We start from the raw sequence: 15842 nt of genomic DNA on the forward strand, positions 1-15842 counted from the left end.
GTTTTCCAGAAGTTTGGAATTTCCAAAGTCATCAGTTTCTGGTGTCTTTGAGACCAGCCATTCAGTTCTCAGCTTATCTCTTTCCTCTCTCATTTTGCTATGAGCTGCAATAAGAAGCAAGGCTGTGTTTTCCACATTTTCTTTGGAAATCCCCTCAACTAAATATCCAAGCCTGTCATTTTAAAATTATGGCTTCCGTCTAACATCAGAGTTAATTTTGCCAAGTTCTCTGCCAATTTAAAGCAAGGGTCACTTTATTTCCAGCCATCATTTCTGCCTATGTCTTCCTCATAACAATATTTAGCATCCATATTTTTGCCAACAATCTCTTCAAAGCAATCTAGTCCTCTTCTATCAAGCACCTCAGAATTTCTCCAAAAAATACCCCTTACCCATTTATAAAGCTGTTCCAACATTTTGGCAATTGCAAGCAGCACAATGCTACTCCCCTGGTACCAATTTCTGTCTTAGTTTCCACAGGGTTGCTGGCACAAAGTACTAGAAATGGGTTGGCTTTTTAAATAGGAATTTTATTTGGGGTAGAAGCTTATAGTTCTGAGGTCATGAAATGTCCAAATTAAGAAACCATCAGAGATACTTTCTCATCAAAATCACCTACTGATGATCTTGACATACTGCCATGGAGCAATCAGGCAAGAAAGCAGGTCTGATGATCTCATCTGCTTTCTCCTTGAACTCAGCTGTGGCCAATCAGTCATTTCTCTCAGGGCCTCAGTTCCTTGACTTTTCATTGCTTCTCTTCTTATGCTCAGCTGTGGGTGAACCTGGAGACCTTTATTTCATAAAACCAGATCAAAATGGTGGCTTCTCTTTGCTCTTTGTCTCCATTTGTATCAATAAGCTAGAGGGCGGAGACTCAACCTGAGTCACACCTCACTGAGGTAGTCTAAACAAAAGGGTCTCCGCCACAGGAATGGATTAGTTCAAAAATGCAATCTCTTTCTTTCATGGGTTAATAAAAGAAATTCAACAATCACAGTATCCATCTCTACTATCCAAAAGCCTAAAGCCTTAAAGTGCTATGTAAAGCAATAGAAAATAAAGCCAATTTTATCAAAGTGCAAAAAAAATGATAGTTATATAGAGATTGAAAATCTTCTAAATTGTTAGTAGAGAAAAACATACAAAGGACAAGCATAAACTACTAAAGTCTATATGAACATATTACTAATGTTAAATGTGAATAAAATATTTCCCCCAAAGAATCAAAATACATGAAATTAAGAGTTTCCTTTTCTTCCCACAGTAATAGGGAAATTGATTATACTGAAGTTTAGGGTTAGGGTTAGACTATGAGACATATTTTTCCCTATATCATTATTTTTTATCTTCATGTTTGATTTTATCCAACATTTATCTTGAAAACTTAAAATGTTATAAAAATTGAAATTTTATTTTAAAAAATTAAAATGTTATAATGGACACTTATGTACCCTTCACCTGAATTTACTAATTGCTAACTTATTTTTTTTTTTGCTAACTTATTTTTATGTATATCTAATTCTAAATTTATAACATAAATTCTTTCAAATGTTTCATACAGAGTATAATTTTTTTCACAAAGAATTACCATATATACATTTATTCATATATTATTCCTAAAGTTCTTATAAACATTGTTCTCAGTGCACTATTTAAACATTTCACACAAGGTTATAGACATCCCAATACTTCATCCTCAAACACAGTAGAACAGATGGGACAAAACAAGGACATTCTCCAACAAACTCACAATTTCATTCTGATAGGCAAAAAAGTCAACCTTGATCTACCTATATCACAAATGTTATAGGAACAAATATGTATAATACTACATATTATAAATATATACCTATATATTATAAAATATAAATATTTAATAAACTTACAATGTTATATTTATCATACATGTTTACATAAATTATAATTCATCTAAAAAGGTTTATTGATCCGGTTCTCCCAGCGACCCCGCGGCTGTGGCAGCAGCTCGGGGGCGGGAGGAGCGGTAGCGGCCAGCAGCCCGGCTTCGTGAAGGCTCTCGGTGCGCCGCGCGCCGCAGCACCGCCAGGATGCCCAAGAGTCAGCTCGGCGAAGCTGCGGGGAAGGAGGAGCCCAAGAGAAGGCTGGCGAGGCTATCCACCAAACCCGCTCCTGTGAAAGTGGAAGCGAAGCCAAAAAAGGCAGCGGGAAAGGATAAACCTTCAGACAAAAAGTGCAACCAAAAGGAAAAAGGGAAGCAAAGGGAAAACAAGCTGAAGTGGCTAACCAAGAAACTAAAGATTTACCTGTAGAAAATGGAGAAACTAAAAATGAGAGTCCAGCCTCTGATGATGCAGGAGAGAAAGAAGCCAAGTCTGGTTAATACCATACACCATGTCTTATCGGTGGTCCCTGTTTCTCCCTTGTACAATCCAGAGGAATATTTTTATCAGCTTTTTTGTAAATGCAAGTTTTTTAGTAGATCTAGAAGAAACATTTTTTTTTTTTTAAGATTTATTTATTTAATTCCCCCCCCTCCCCCGGTTGTCTGTTCTCTGTGTGTATTTGCTGTGTCTTGTTTCTTTGTCCGCTTCTGTTGTCGCCAGCAGCACGGGAAGTGTGTGCGGCACCATTCCTGGGCAGGCTGCACTTTCTTGCACGCTGGGTGGCTCTCCTTACGGGGCACACTCCTTGCGCGTGGGGCTCCCCTACGCGGGGGACACCTTTGCGTGGCACGGCACTCCTTGCGCACATCAGCGCTGCGCGTGGGCCAGCTCCACATGGGTCAGGGAGGCCCGAGGTTTGAACTGTGGACCTCCCATATGGTAGACGGACGCCCTAACCACTGGGCCAAAGTCTGTTTTCCCTAGAAGAAACATTTTTAAGAAGGCGATTGGAATCCCACCTCATCCCATTTTAAGTGTAAATGCTTTTTTTTAAGAGGGGAAATCATTTGCTGGTTGTTTATTTTTTGGTACAACCAGAAAATAGTGGGATATTGAATTATGGGAGGTTCTGACTGTCTTGGGCGTCAACATCCCACTGGGGGTGGCAGTTTTTACACCCTTTAATACAGTATGTACTAAATGGTGATTTAGAATCAAAGTTACGCATTTAATATGTGTTGAACATTTTAAATTACTTCTATTCCCCTGTTTTTTAGTAGACATGTTTCTTAAAACCACTCCCTGATCTTGGCTCTCCCTGCCAGCACTCTGTAACATCCTTGGTCTTGGTCGTCCAGTTTTTCTAATAACTTTGTTAATGTGCTGTAAAAGATTGGAAATGTGAGTATGTAGTGTCTATGGTATTGTGAATTTGTGGGACTTAAAGATGTAACAGTTTATCAACGTTTGAATATATTGGTAATTGATATTCTCTCAGGGAAAACTTGCCTCCAAATTTTAAACTGGAAAGTCACTGGAATAACTTCAGAAAAACAACTACATGGCTTTTTAGGATTTGGGTCCGTACACTAAGAATTGTGTACAAATTGTTGATAATGTCTGTGCTGATCTTCAAAACAACCAATAGAAATCTCAATTATGAAAAAAATAAAAATAAAAAGGTTTATTAATTCCTATTAGAGTCTCAAGAATATGTTTTTCTGTAAGCTAATATTCAGTGATTTACATAAAATTCATGTATAGCAGGCTTCTTTTCATGTAAGAAAGAAAGGAAAATAAGGAAAAAAGAATGAATTTACATATACCCATACTCATACACACACTCAAATACATAAAATGTTAATAATATTTGTAATAAGAATCACTGGCAAAATAAATGAAAAACGGAAAGCCTATCTTGGGTAGGACATGGTGGAGGGATAAGAATGGCAATGGAAATGTATTTATGACACTGTACAAGTTCTCTTATCTAAATGGATGAAAAAAGTCATAAAATTGAGTACAAAGATGAAAATGAACTGAACTGTACATGAAATTCCTATTGTAGTCATAAAGGGGAAAAAAGGAAAATTAATTTAATAATTTGTAGACACACAGTATCTAAGGATATAAAATTAGTGACATATATTCTCAACACAAAAAAGGACTGAAATAATATTGAACTTTTTTTTTTGGTAATGGTGGTAGCATTTTTTTAAAAATTGCAGTGTAGTAATTACAAAATTATTAAGTTATCTATTGTAGACTATAGAGATGATGATATAATGACATTTTTGAGAAACCAGAATTTCACTATTGGAAATAGGAATTATAAAAATAGAGTAGGAATATAAGGAAGGGTGTTTTTATATATTTTACTGATGTTTAAATGGAATTAGAATTATTCTTATGAACTCCAGAGACATAAAACATACTTTTAATCATGTGTGATTTAAATTAATAAAACAACTAATTTATAAAAACTTACAAGCTCATAGGTAATCAACATGCTGCTGGTGAATAGAGTTATGAGCTGCATTAAAGTTAGGTAGAAATCCCACTCCTTTGGATCTAAATGGTTATAAAAACACCATTTCTCATGCGCATGGTATATAATTTTAATGATATAAAAGTATGTAATAATACATTAAAATATATTAAAATAGCATTAAAGTTTATCTTTCCATCATGAAAATGTAAATTTTAGTTAGTTGATTATACAATCATATTTTACATCAAGCACATATGATATTTTTTAAAAGAGACAGTTTTTAAAGTGACAGAAAAAAACTACATAGGTATCTATTTGCAGACCTTGAATTACATTAAAGTATTTTTGTAAATTATGATAAACATTATCATGCTTTAGGCTATTTTGGTATATTGAAATGATTGTAGAAGATTAAACAGATAAATTAGATCAATATGTGCTAGCATATATAAATTTGAAAACCGATATAGTCGAATATTTAAATTTTAAGGGGAAAGGGTATTGAATATATATGCAAATATATCAGTTTCTGATTGGGGTCACATACAGACATTATTAACTAGGTTTTATTTATATTATAGAACTGAAATTTAATTTGTATTAAGATATAATCTTTGAAAAGATTATCTGTTAAAGTTCATATTTAAAATATTATGATTTTGAAGTTACAGAGAGGCATTCTAAGAGGAATGCTTTGTCAGACCCGGTAACACTCAATTAATTCAATCTTTCCCTGAAAACTTATTCATGTAATTTAATTATGTCCCTACTAGATGCTAACAATTGTTAAAATATTCATATCAAAATAATGTAGAGCTTCTAACATATATGTACTCAGTACTAAGACAAAGTATAAAATTGTAAACGTGGAGATAGCACAAGGCAGAAAAAGGTATGTGTCTAAGTAGATGTGTTGGATTCACCTAAACATTTCATGTTGACTTCATTTGCGCCAGAAGGACCCATGTGGAGAGAAGAGATGTGGAGAGAAGAGGTGGTACAATTTCACCACCATAAATGAGTTTATCTTCATAGGACTCTGATCTCCCCGAGGTGCGCTCTCCTCTCTTTGTAGTTTTTGTTCTCATCTATCAGGTCACCTTGCTGGGAAACGGTGCCATTCTCCTCACCATCGCAACTGAGAAAAAACTGTGCACACCCATGTATTACTTCTTGGGAAATTTGTCCCTCTTAGACAAGACCTACTGTTCCCAAGTTCCTTGAGAACCTCCTGATGGAGAAGCAGAGCACTTCTTCTGTTGGGTGTGCTCTGCAGCTTTCTTTCTTTGTGTCTACGGCCGGGACCGAGGTCTTCCTTCTCTCTCATGGCTTATGACCGTACGTGGCCATGTTTCCCCCTTCCATGCACCCTCATCCTGACCCCGGTGCGCTGTGCCCAGCTGACGGCTGGAACCTGGGCAGCAGGGTTTCTAAATTCCCTCCTGCACACCGAGTTCACCTTCCGCCTGTCTTTCTGCAAGTCCAGTCACGTCGACCAGTATTGCTGTGACATCCCGCTCGCGGTGGGGCTCTCCTGCTCTTCCACGTATGTGGCAAAGAAGCTTGTTTTAGTGGTAGGAGGGATCTTAGCTATCAGTGCCTTTCTGATCACCCTTATCTCTTATATCTACATCATATCTGCCATTCTAAAGATCAGTCAGCTGAAGGGAAGCGCAAAGCCTTCTCCACATGTGCTTCTCACCTCCTTGTTGTAGGTCTGTTTCATGGCACGTTACTATTTACCTATACGCGTCCCTCCTCCAGTCAACAGTCCCCAGCCAGAAACAGGCTCATCTCAGTGCTGTATGGGGTTATCACTCCAATGTTAAACCCCATCATCTACAGCTTGAGAAACACAGACGTTAAAGAAGCCCTCAGAAAGGTTTTACACCATAAAACATGTTTACTGCTTAAATTATATTGACAAAAGCACCTCTTTGGTACTATACTTAGATTTAATTATTAGGAAGAGTTGTAATGATTCATAGAAAAATAGCTAAATCTGGATATCAAGCCATGTAATGTAGACATAACTATGTGTGTCAGAAATTTACACCCGTGCATGGACACATACACATATATGTACACAGAATTATGTCTGTGTATATATCTATTTCTATCAAAATCCATTTGGATCATAATAAATTATCATCCCAAAATAAACATTTTTAGAGTAGAACAGAACTGTTAATATTTACACTGCTGTAAGTGGTATAGTTTGGACTTATGTAAATTTGGGTCTTTGGTCATGTTGTCTATGTGCATACTCACAGTCATGGCCATACCTATATCTATACCTATATCTTTACCTATACTTTTCAACTATAATGACTGTATTATCAATATTTATCTATATCTGCTTATATCTATATCTACATCTATATCAAGATATCTGTACATACTCCTTTTCTTTATCTTCATTGCCTACCTGCTTATTTTCATATGCCTACTTAACTTGGTCACTGCATTCTTCCTCCTCTTTGAATTTGGTTTCCACTTACCCTATATTTCTCCACTGTTTTTCCCTTTCCTATGTTCACATCCATTCTAGGTTCCACCTGTCCTTCCAAGTAGAGCACTTACTTTTCTGTATCTCTGATCTTAGTTATTTAATTCATTTGAATTACTTTCATCTAACTTAAATAAGTTCAAAATTGAAACTATCTTCTACCACATATACTTACAAAATAATTTTTTCATCATATGCATTATATACTTTTTCCTAGTTATTCAGATTAAAATTGTTGACATTGAGCTTTACCTTGAAGTTCATCACCTGCATTCAGTGTTAATAAAGCTATCATGTCTGAATGTGGGTTATACACCATTATCACTTATTTTTCTCATCATATCTCCTGTAGAAATTAAAACATTTCCCTGTGGTCCACTGCTTAGATAATACACATTTTATTCAGCAATAACATATGATTTTCTCCATAATTTTCCCATGTGCCTTCCTATTATTTCCTAAAAATAGATCCTGGTCTGGGGATTAATTTGTGTTCTGTTAGTACATGCAATACCCACTTATTCTCTGTATTTCCTGACCATTTACATTATAGCATTCAATGTGTTCTCTCTTCCTTTTATCCACATTCTGTCATTTCTTTACAAGTAAGTGAAGTGATCCTAACACTGTTGAAGTGTCCTTACATTATTCAAATGTGTATTACTCCTTCCTTTTCTGGACAGTCATTGATCTATCATTCATTTTGAAATCTTCATAGTTATGTATGTTTGTTTTGTAAGTTTGCAATCTTTACTATACACTTATTGTTTATGTATGTTCATGTATGAATGATATACTTCAATAATTTTTTTAAAAAGCATCAATACCTGTAGTTTTGCCTCAAAAGTTAGAGGCTATTTTCACTTTGAGATGTCATCCTTTCAGATCAGGTACATTTTCTAAAACTCAACAATATCTCAATGTGTATTTCCCACAGTTTTCCAGAGGTATTCATAGTAGTTCTTGATCAAATATCTGTTACCTAGACTTACAGTGTAGAAAAATCCATATGCACATGACCAATGAAATCAAGTAATAATGGTACATATTGGTTATATTTTTCTGCCTTAATTTTATTCTCCATAGCAGAGAGTTTATATGTGACATGAAAGAATCAAGAATCAAAAGATTACCTTTGTATAAAACATCATGGAATATGTTAAATGGAATGCATAAAATTAAATCTCAATTACTTGTTCAATTTTGATACCTGAAATTTAAATATTTAACATTTGAATACTAAATTTAATCATTTTGTCCCACCAAATTAATTGTAATATTGGTAATATGTCTGCATTACAGAAACCATTGTAAAATCTAAATTCTCTCTTGCCAGAAACACTGTTTCTCACTAAGTCTGGTATAAATTTGGTCTTTTTGGGGGCCACAAGCCTGGAAGAAATTGCTTGAAAGTGGTTTAAAAATCTGTTGTATAATTTCTCACATGCACTAAAATATAGATATTTTGTAGACTAATCATTTTTTGTAGAATGATAAAATTGATTTAGTCATGGTAATGCTAGTATCTTCTTAAATACAAAAATTTCCTGAAAATACAAGTAAAAGTATGTGATTTCTCACTGGTTCCATTCTGTGATATTATGGGAGCTAGTGATGAATATGCACTCAAATCATCATATATTTAAGGGGAATGAGATTGGTGGTTGACATTTTTCCTGGACTTGGGTAAATGGGACCATCTAAATCTAGAATAGATCATATATTGATGACTGCATTGTGTTTTTTCTTGAAAATACCCTGGTTTGCTGTTTTAGAAAAACAATGAGGTGTATAGTTCTCTACCTCTCTCTTCCCTAAAAGTCACAGTCTTCTCATCGCACCTGACCAAATTATTTGACAGTTACCTTCTGAGTAACTTCTCTTCATATGTAGCTGAGACATTAACAGCACTATGAATGGATATTCCAGCCTAAAATTCAAGACACACCAGAGAGGTGAACAAATTGGTTACTCCTGGACAACTAGTACTTGGATATATAATTTTGCAACATACACTGATTATTTTTAAAGCAGACTGACAGCAATCATGGATGCAATAAAGATGAATGGAAAGAGAGAAGGAATTCCCTTTTGATAGAGGAAAATAAAATGACTTTTCTTTTGTTGAAAGGAAATAAACATTCTGGCAGGAAGATAGGAAGGAATCATTGAAAAAAATAACAAATTCAGTGGCTGCTTTGTCTGTTAAAATGTATTTAGAGGCAGAAGTGCCGGGACATCGATTGGGTGGAAAGGTAATGGAGAGGATTGGTCTAGTAGATATAATTTGGGTTCTATTGCCCGCAGGTGAGACGCCCGCACGGGCTCCTCCCTATTGGGGGTGGAGGGAACTGCGGTCCTGCCCGGCGGCTCTGCTTTTAGATGACTCTGAGGTGCTAAGGAGTTCGCGAGTTCTGGGCGAGCTGTTGGCGGGTTGATGCGACGGGTCGCCTTTGCGGATCGATTTGGGAAGATAAACGGTGTTTTGTTGTGAAGCGGGAGAAACTTTTGAGTGCCAATACAAACAATAGCGCCTCCGCCTGAAGCCCCGCCCCCAAAAGCCCGGCAGCCGATCTCCAATCCAATTAGGCTGTAGGCAATAAAGGGACATAATTGGAAAGCTGTTTTAGGCTGCGGCAAGGGAGGGGGACACGTCTGGAAGCCGATTAGGGAATATTTTGCGAAGCTTGGGAATTCTGGTTTTGGAATCTGTTTTCAGTGTCACAGGCTGGGCTTCGGATCTGTAGCAGTAAAATGGCTGTGGTGTAGAGGCGCCCTCTAGTGGCAGTGGTTTGGAATCACAGGGCGGGAGCTGACCAAAAGCTGAAGTGAGAGATACCCACACTAATGAGCCCTGCTAAGTAAGTGAATTGCAGGGTTCAGTCATAATATAGAGTTTGCGGATCTGACTTCCCCCATAGGGCTGGCACCCAGCTGTGGGGATCCCTGAGGGCTGTGTTACACTGCGGGGCTCCCAGGCTTCCTGTTGACCAGATTGGAGGTTGCCAGGTCTGAATTCCCTAAACTCTGGTGGCCCACACCACAGAGACTCACACCTCTTGAGTCCTCAATATCTCAGACTTTCCATCCCTGAATCCATCACGCACTGAGGTCCATCTGAGGTCCTTAAATGCCCTAGCCTTCAACGTTGGCGTTTTTTCTTTATCGTTTCATTTTGCTTTGTTTTTATTTTCATTTTCACTTATTTTTTACTTTCTTCAATGTCCTGATTGCTAACACTGCATTATCTCCTAGTTTTCTCTCACAGCGTATCCCCCAAAGTCTTTTTTTATTCAGTTATTAAAGGTTTTTTTTTTTTTTGTGTGGTAGGTGTTGTGTAGTGGGTGTTTTAATCCTGGTTCGTGTATATCTGTTTTTTTTTTCTTTCCCCTACCTGTTCCCCACCCTTTTCCCACCCCCTTTTCCTTTCTTCCTCTCGTCCCTTCCCCCCCCCTTTTTTTTCTTTTTTCTGTTGTCTCTCTTCCTCTTGTCCCTCATATTCTACTTAGTTTATTTTAACTCAATCATACAATAGGCGTGGCAGGAAACACCTCACATTCGCTGGGTTTTCTCATCCTCCACTGCCTCATTTCCATGTGAACTGATTTAGGCTACCTACACTATCCTCTTTCCCTGACATCTTGATATCCACCACCATCTATGGTCTCTCCTATATTCCACCTTCCACCTCCCTTTCTTCGATCCACAAAGGGCCTAAGTCTTAATTTCTAATACCTTTGTTTTGTTTTCTGTCTGGTACCCACTCTTGAAACTATTACCTTTCCTTTCCCTTTCTCTCTTTCACGAAAACAATAGCTTTTTGGCTCATACCATATTCCTCCCATATTCAATCATCTACCTCATAATAGGTACTCTACCTACTGCTATAACTCTACACAATTTACATGAATCTAAATCCATCCTCCCAGATCTCATATTCCTGCTTTGTTAACATATATCACCAATACTACTTTACACTTTTCCCTTGCTTACACAATTGCCTTTCCCCAACACTAATACTTTCTTTTAAAGTGAATTTAAACATCAACAAGAAATTAGAATAAGAAGAAAAAAGTAACAAAGAGAAGATATAACACTTAAGCAAAAACAACAGCTAATTAACCCCCAAGAGTAGCCAAAGAAGCTAAGGAACTGATTAAATCCGTCAAGATAAAGAGATGATGAGAAAGCAACAAAAGTCTACAAACCAAACCAGTAATCAGGAAAACATGGCTGAATCCAATCAACAAACCAAAAATCACGAAGGGGAGCAAAACTTGGCACAAGCAATGAAAGATCTCAGAACATTTATCACCAACAAATTTGATGAAGTAATGAAAGATGTTAACAACATGAAGACATCACTTGGAGGGGAAATTGCAGACATACGCAAAAACATAACAGATATGATGGGAATGAACACCACAGTTCAAGAAATAAAAAATACACTTGCAGCAAATATCAGCAGACTAGAAGAGACAGAGCAGAGAATTAGTGATGTGGAAGACAGTACATCAAAAATCAAACAGATAGTAGAAGAGGTCAATAAGAAGATAGAAAAAATCCAGTTAGGACTTAGGGACCTGAATGACAATGCAAAACGCTCAAACATACGTATTATAGGCATACCAGAAGGTGAAGAGAAGGGAAAGGGGTCAGAAGGAGTGTTGCAGGAAATAATGGCTGAAAGCTTCCCAAATCTACTGAAAGAGACAGATGTGCATATCCAAGAAGCACAGTGCACTCCACTAGTCATAAACCCCAACAGGCCCACCCCAAGACATATACTTGTCAAATTATCCAATGCTCAAGACAAAGAGAAAATCCTAAAAGCAGCAAGAGAAAAGAAAACCATCACATACAAGGGAAGCTCAATTAGATTAAGTGCTGATTTCCCATCTGAAACGATGGAGGCAAGAAGGCAGTGGTATGATATAGTCAAGGTACTAAAGGAAAAAAATTTCCAACCAAGAATACTCTATCCAGCTAAACTAGCATTCAAACGTGATGGAGAGTTCAAAATATTCACAGACAAACAGAAACTGAAAGAGTATACCAACAAGAAACCTCCCCTTCAAGAAATTCTAAAGGGAGTTCTGCAGGAAGAAAGGAAAAAACAGGAAAGGCAGAGTTGGAGGAGAGTATAAGAGCAACAACAACAACAACAAAAGACAAAAAAAAATACAAGCAAAATATGACAAACACAAATCCAATCAAAATATGGCTAACACAAATAATTCCTTGAAAGTAATAACACTGAATGTCAATGGATTAAACTCATCTATCAAAAGATTCAGACTGCGACATTGGATAAGGAAATATGACCCATCCATATGCTGTCTACAAGAGACACATCTTAGACCCAGAGACGCAGGGGGATTGAAAGTGAATGGCTGGAAAACAATCATACAAGCTAACAATAACCAAAAAAAGGCAGGAGTAGCTATATTAATATCAGAGAAAATAGACTTTAAATGTGAAACAATGGTGAGAGACAAAGAAGGATACTACATTTTAGTGAAAGGGAAAATCTGTCAAGAAGATCGAACAATCATAAATATTTATGCTCCTAACAAGGGTGCCTCTAAATACGTGAAGCAAATGCTGGAAAAACTAAGTGAAACAATAGATACATCTACAATTATAGTGGGGGATTTTAATACACCACTATCAACTCTGGACAGAACATCTCAAAAGAGAATCACCAAAGAAACAAAACATCTCAACAGTATATTAGAGGAGCTGGATCTAATAGACATATATAGATCGCTACACCCAAACACAGCAGGATATACATTTTTCTCAAGCACACATGGATCATTCTCCAAGATAGACCATATGCTAGGCCACAAAGAAAGGCCGAAGGAATTTAGAAATATTGAAATCATACAAAACAATACCTCTGACCTCAGTGGAGTCAAGCTGGAAATTTGCAAGGGACAGAAGCCCAGATTTCACACCACGATTTGGAAATTAAACAGCACACTGTTAGAAAACAGTGGGTCAAAGAGGAAAGCTCAAAAGAAATCAATGACTACCTTGAATCAAATGATAATGATAACACAACATACCAAAATTTATGGGATGCAGCAAAAGCAGTACGGAGAGGGAAATTTATAGCCATAAATTCATATATCAAAAAAGAAGAAAGAGCAAAAATTGAAGAACTAACTGCACTTTTGACGGAATTAGAAAAACAACAACAAAGTAACCCAACAGGAAGAAGAAGGAAGGAAATAACAAAGATAAGAGCAGAACTAAATGAAATCGAAAATAAGAAAGTACTTGAAAAGATAAACAAGACCAAGAGCTGGTTTCTTGAGAAGATCAACAAAATTGACAAACCTTTAGCGAGACTAACAAAGAAAAAAAGAGAGAAGATGCAAATACACAAAATAAGAAATGAGAAAGGCAATATCACCACTGACCCCACAGAAATAAAGACTATCATAAGAGGATACTTTGAAAAACTATATTCCAACAAAAATGACAATCTAGAGGAAATGGACAAATTCCTAGAAACATATAAGCAGCCCACATTGACAAAAGATGAAATTGATGATCTTAACAAACCAATCACAAGCAGAGAGATAGAATCAGTTATTAAAAATCTCCCAACTAAGAAGAGCCCAGGGCCAGATGGCTTCACAGGTGAATTCTACAAAACATTCTGGAAAGAACTGACACCAATCCTGCTGAAACTATTCCAAAAAGTTGAAACAGAAAGAACATTGCCCAACTCCTTCTATGATGCCAACATTACCCTAGTACCAAAGCCAAACAAAGACATCACAAGAAAGGAAAATTACAGACCAATTTCTCTAATGAACCTAGACGCAAAAATACTTAACAAAATACTTGCTAATCATATTCAACAACACATTAAATGAATTATACACCATGACCAAGTGGGATTCATCCCAGGTATGCAAGGATGTTTCAACATAAGAAAATCAATCAACGTAATACACCATATAAACAGATTGAAGGAAAAAAATCACATGATTATATCTACAGATGCAGAAAAGGCATTTGACAAAATACAGCACCCTTTCTTGATAAAAACACTCCAAAAGATTGGAATACAAGGAAATTTTTTGAACATGATAAAGAGTATATATGAAAAACCTAAAGCCAATATTGTTAACAATGGAGAAATCCTAGACTCCTTCCCTCTAAACTCAGGAACAAGACAAGGATGCCCACTGTCTCTGCTCCTATTTAACATTGTCCTAGAAGTACTGGCTCGAGCACTGAGGCAAGAACCAGAAATAAAAGGCATTCAAATTGGAAAGGAAGAAGTCAAAATTTCATTATTTGCAGATGACATGATCCTATACATAGAAAACCCTGAGAGATCTACAACAAAGCTTCTAGAACTCATAAATGAGTTTAGTAAAGTCGCAGGTTATAAGATCAGTGCGCAAAAATCAGTAGCATTTCTGTACACCAATAATGAGCAAGATCAGGAGGAAATCAAGAAACAAATACCATTCACAATAGTAAATAAAAAAATCAAATACTTAGGAATACATTTAACTAAAGAGGTAAAGAACTTATACACCGAGAACTATACAAGACTGTTCAAGGAAATCAAAGAAGACCTAAATAAATGGAAGACTATTCCTTGTTCATGGATAGGAAGACTGAACATTATAAAGATGTCTATCCTACCAAAACTGATCTACACATTCAATGCAATCCCAATAAAAATCAACACAGCCTTCTTTAAGGAGCTAGAAAAACTAACTATGAAATTTATTTGGAAAGGAAAGAGACCCCGAATAGCCAAAGAAATACTGAAAAAGAAAAACAAAATTGGAGGAATCACACTAACTGACTTCAAAACATACTACAAAGCTACGGTGGTGAAAACAGCATGGTATTGGCATAAGGAGAGACACACAGACCAATGGAATCGAATTGAAAGCTCTGATATAGAACCTCACATATATAGCCACATAATATTCGATAAAGCCACCAAACCCTCTCAAATGGGAGAGAGTGGCCTATTCAACAAATGGTGTCTGATGAACTGGATAGCCATATGTAGAAGAATGAAAGAGGATTACCATCTCACACCTTATACAAAGATCAACTCAAGATGGATCAAAGACCTAAATATAAGAGCCAAGACCATAAAAACCTTAGAAAGCAGTGTAGGGCAACATCTACAGGACCTTGTAATAGGAAATGGATTTATGAATATCTCACCAAAAGCACGAGCAGCAAAAGAACTAATAGATAAATTGGACTTCCTAAAAATTAAAGCCTTTTGCACCTCAAAGGATTTTGTCAAGAAAGTAAAAAGGGAGCCCACACAGTGGGAGAAAATATTTGGCAACCATATATCTGATAAGAAACTTATAACTTGCATATATAAAGAACTCCTATATCTTGAAAATAAAAAGATAAACAACCCATTTAAAAAATGGGAAAAAGACTTAAACAGACACTTCTCCAAAGAAGAAATACAAATGGCAAGAAAGCACATGAAAAAATGTTCCAAATCTCTAGCTATCAGGGAAATGCAAATCAAAACCACAATGAGATACCATCTTACTCCTATAAGATTGGCAGCTATGAAAAAAACGGAAGAATACAAGTGCTGGAGAGGATGTGAAGAAAGGGGAACACTCATCCACTGCTGGTGGGAATGCAGAAGGATCCAACCATTCTGGAGGACAGTTTGGTGGTTTCTCAAAAAACTAGCCATAGATTTGCCATATGACCCAGCAATACCACTGCTGGGTATATACCCAGCAGAACTGAAAACAAGGGCACAAACCGATATATGTACACCAATGTTCATAGCAGCATTGTTCACTATCGCCAAAAGTTGGAATCAACCCAAATGCCCATCAACAGATGAGTGGATCAATAAAATGTGGTATATACACACAATGGAATACTACTCGGCTGTAAGAACAAATACACTACAAACACATGTGATAACATGGATGAATCTTGAGAACCT

At 36.6% G+C, this 15842-nt stretch overlaps 1 pseudogene; it reads left to right on the forward strand.

The window, feature by feature from the left end:
* The first annotated feature begins 4372 nt into the window (after positions 1-4372).
* Positions 4373-6280, forward strand: LOC101439986 (olfactory receptor 5V1-like; annotated as a pseudogene).
* The last annotated feature ends 9562 nt before the right edge of the window (positions 6281-15842 follow it).

This window comes from Dasypus novemcinctus, chromosome 11 (genome assembly GCF_030445035.2).
Source record: "Dasypus novemcinctus isolate mDasNov1 chromosome 11, mDasNov1.1.hap2, whole genome shotgun sequence".
Classification (NCBI taxonomy): domain Eukaryota; kingdom Metazoa; phylum Chordata; class Mammalia; order Cingulata; family Dasypodidae; genus Dasypus; species Dasypus novemcinctus.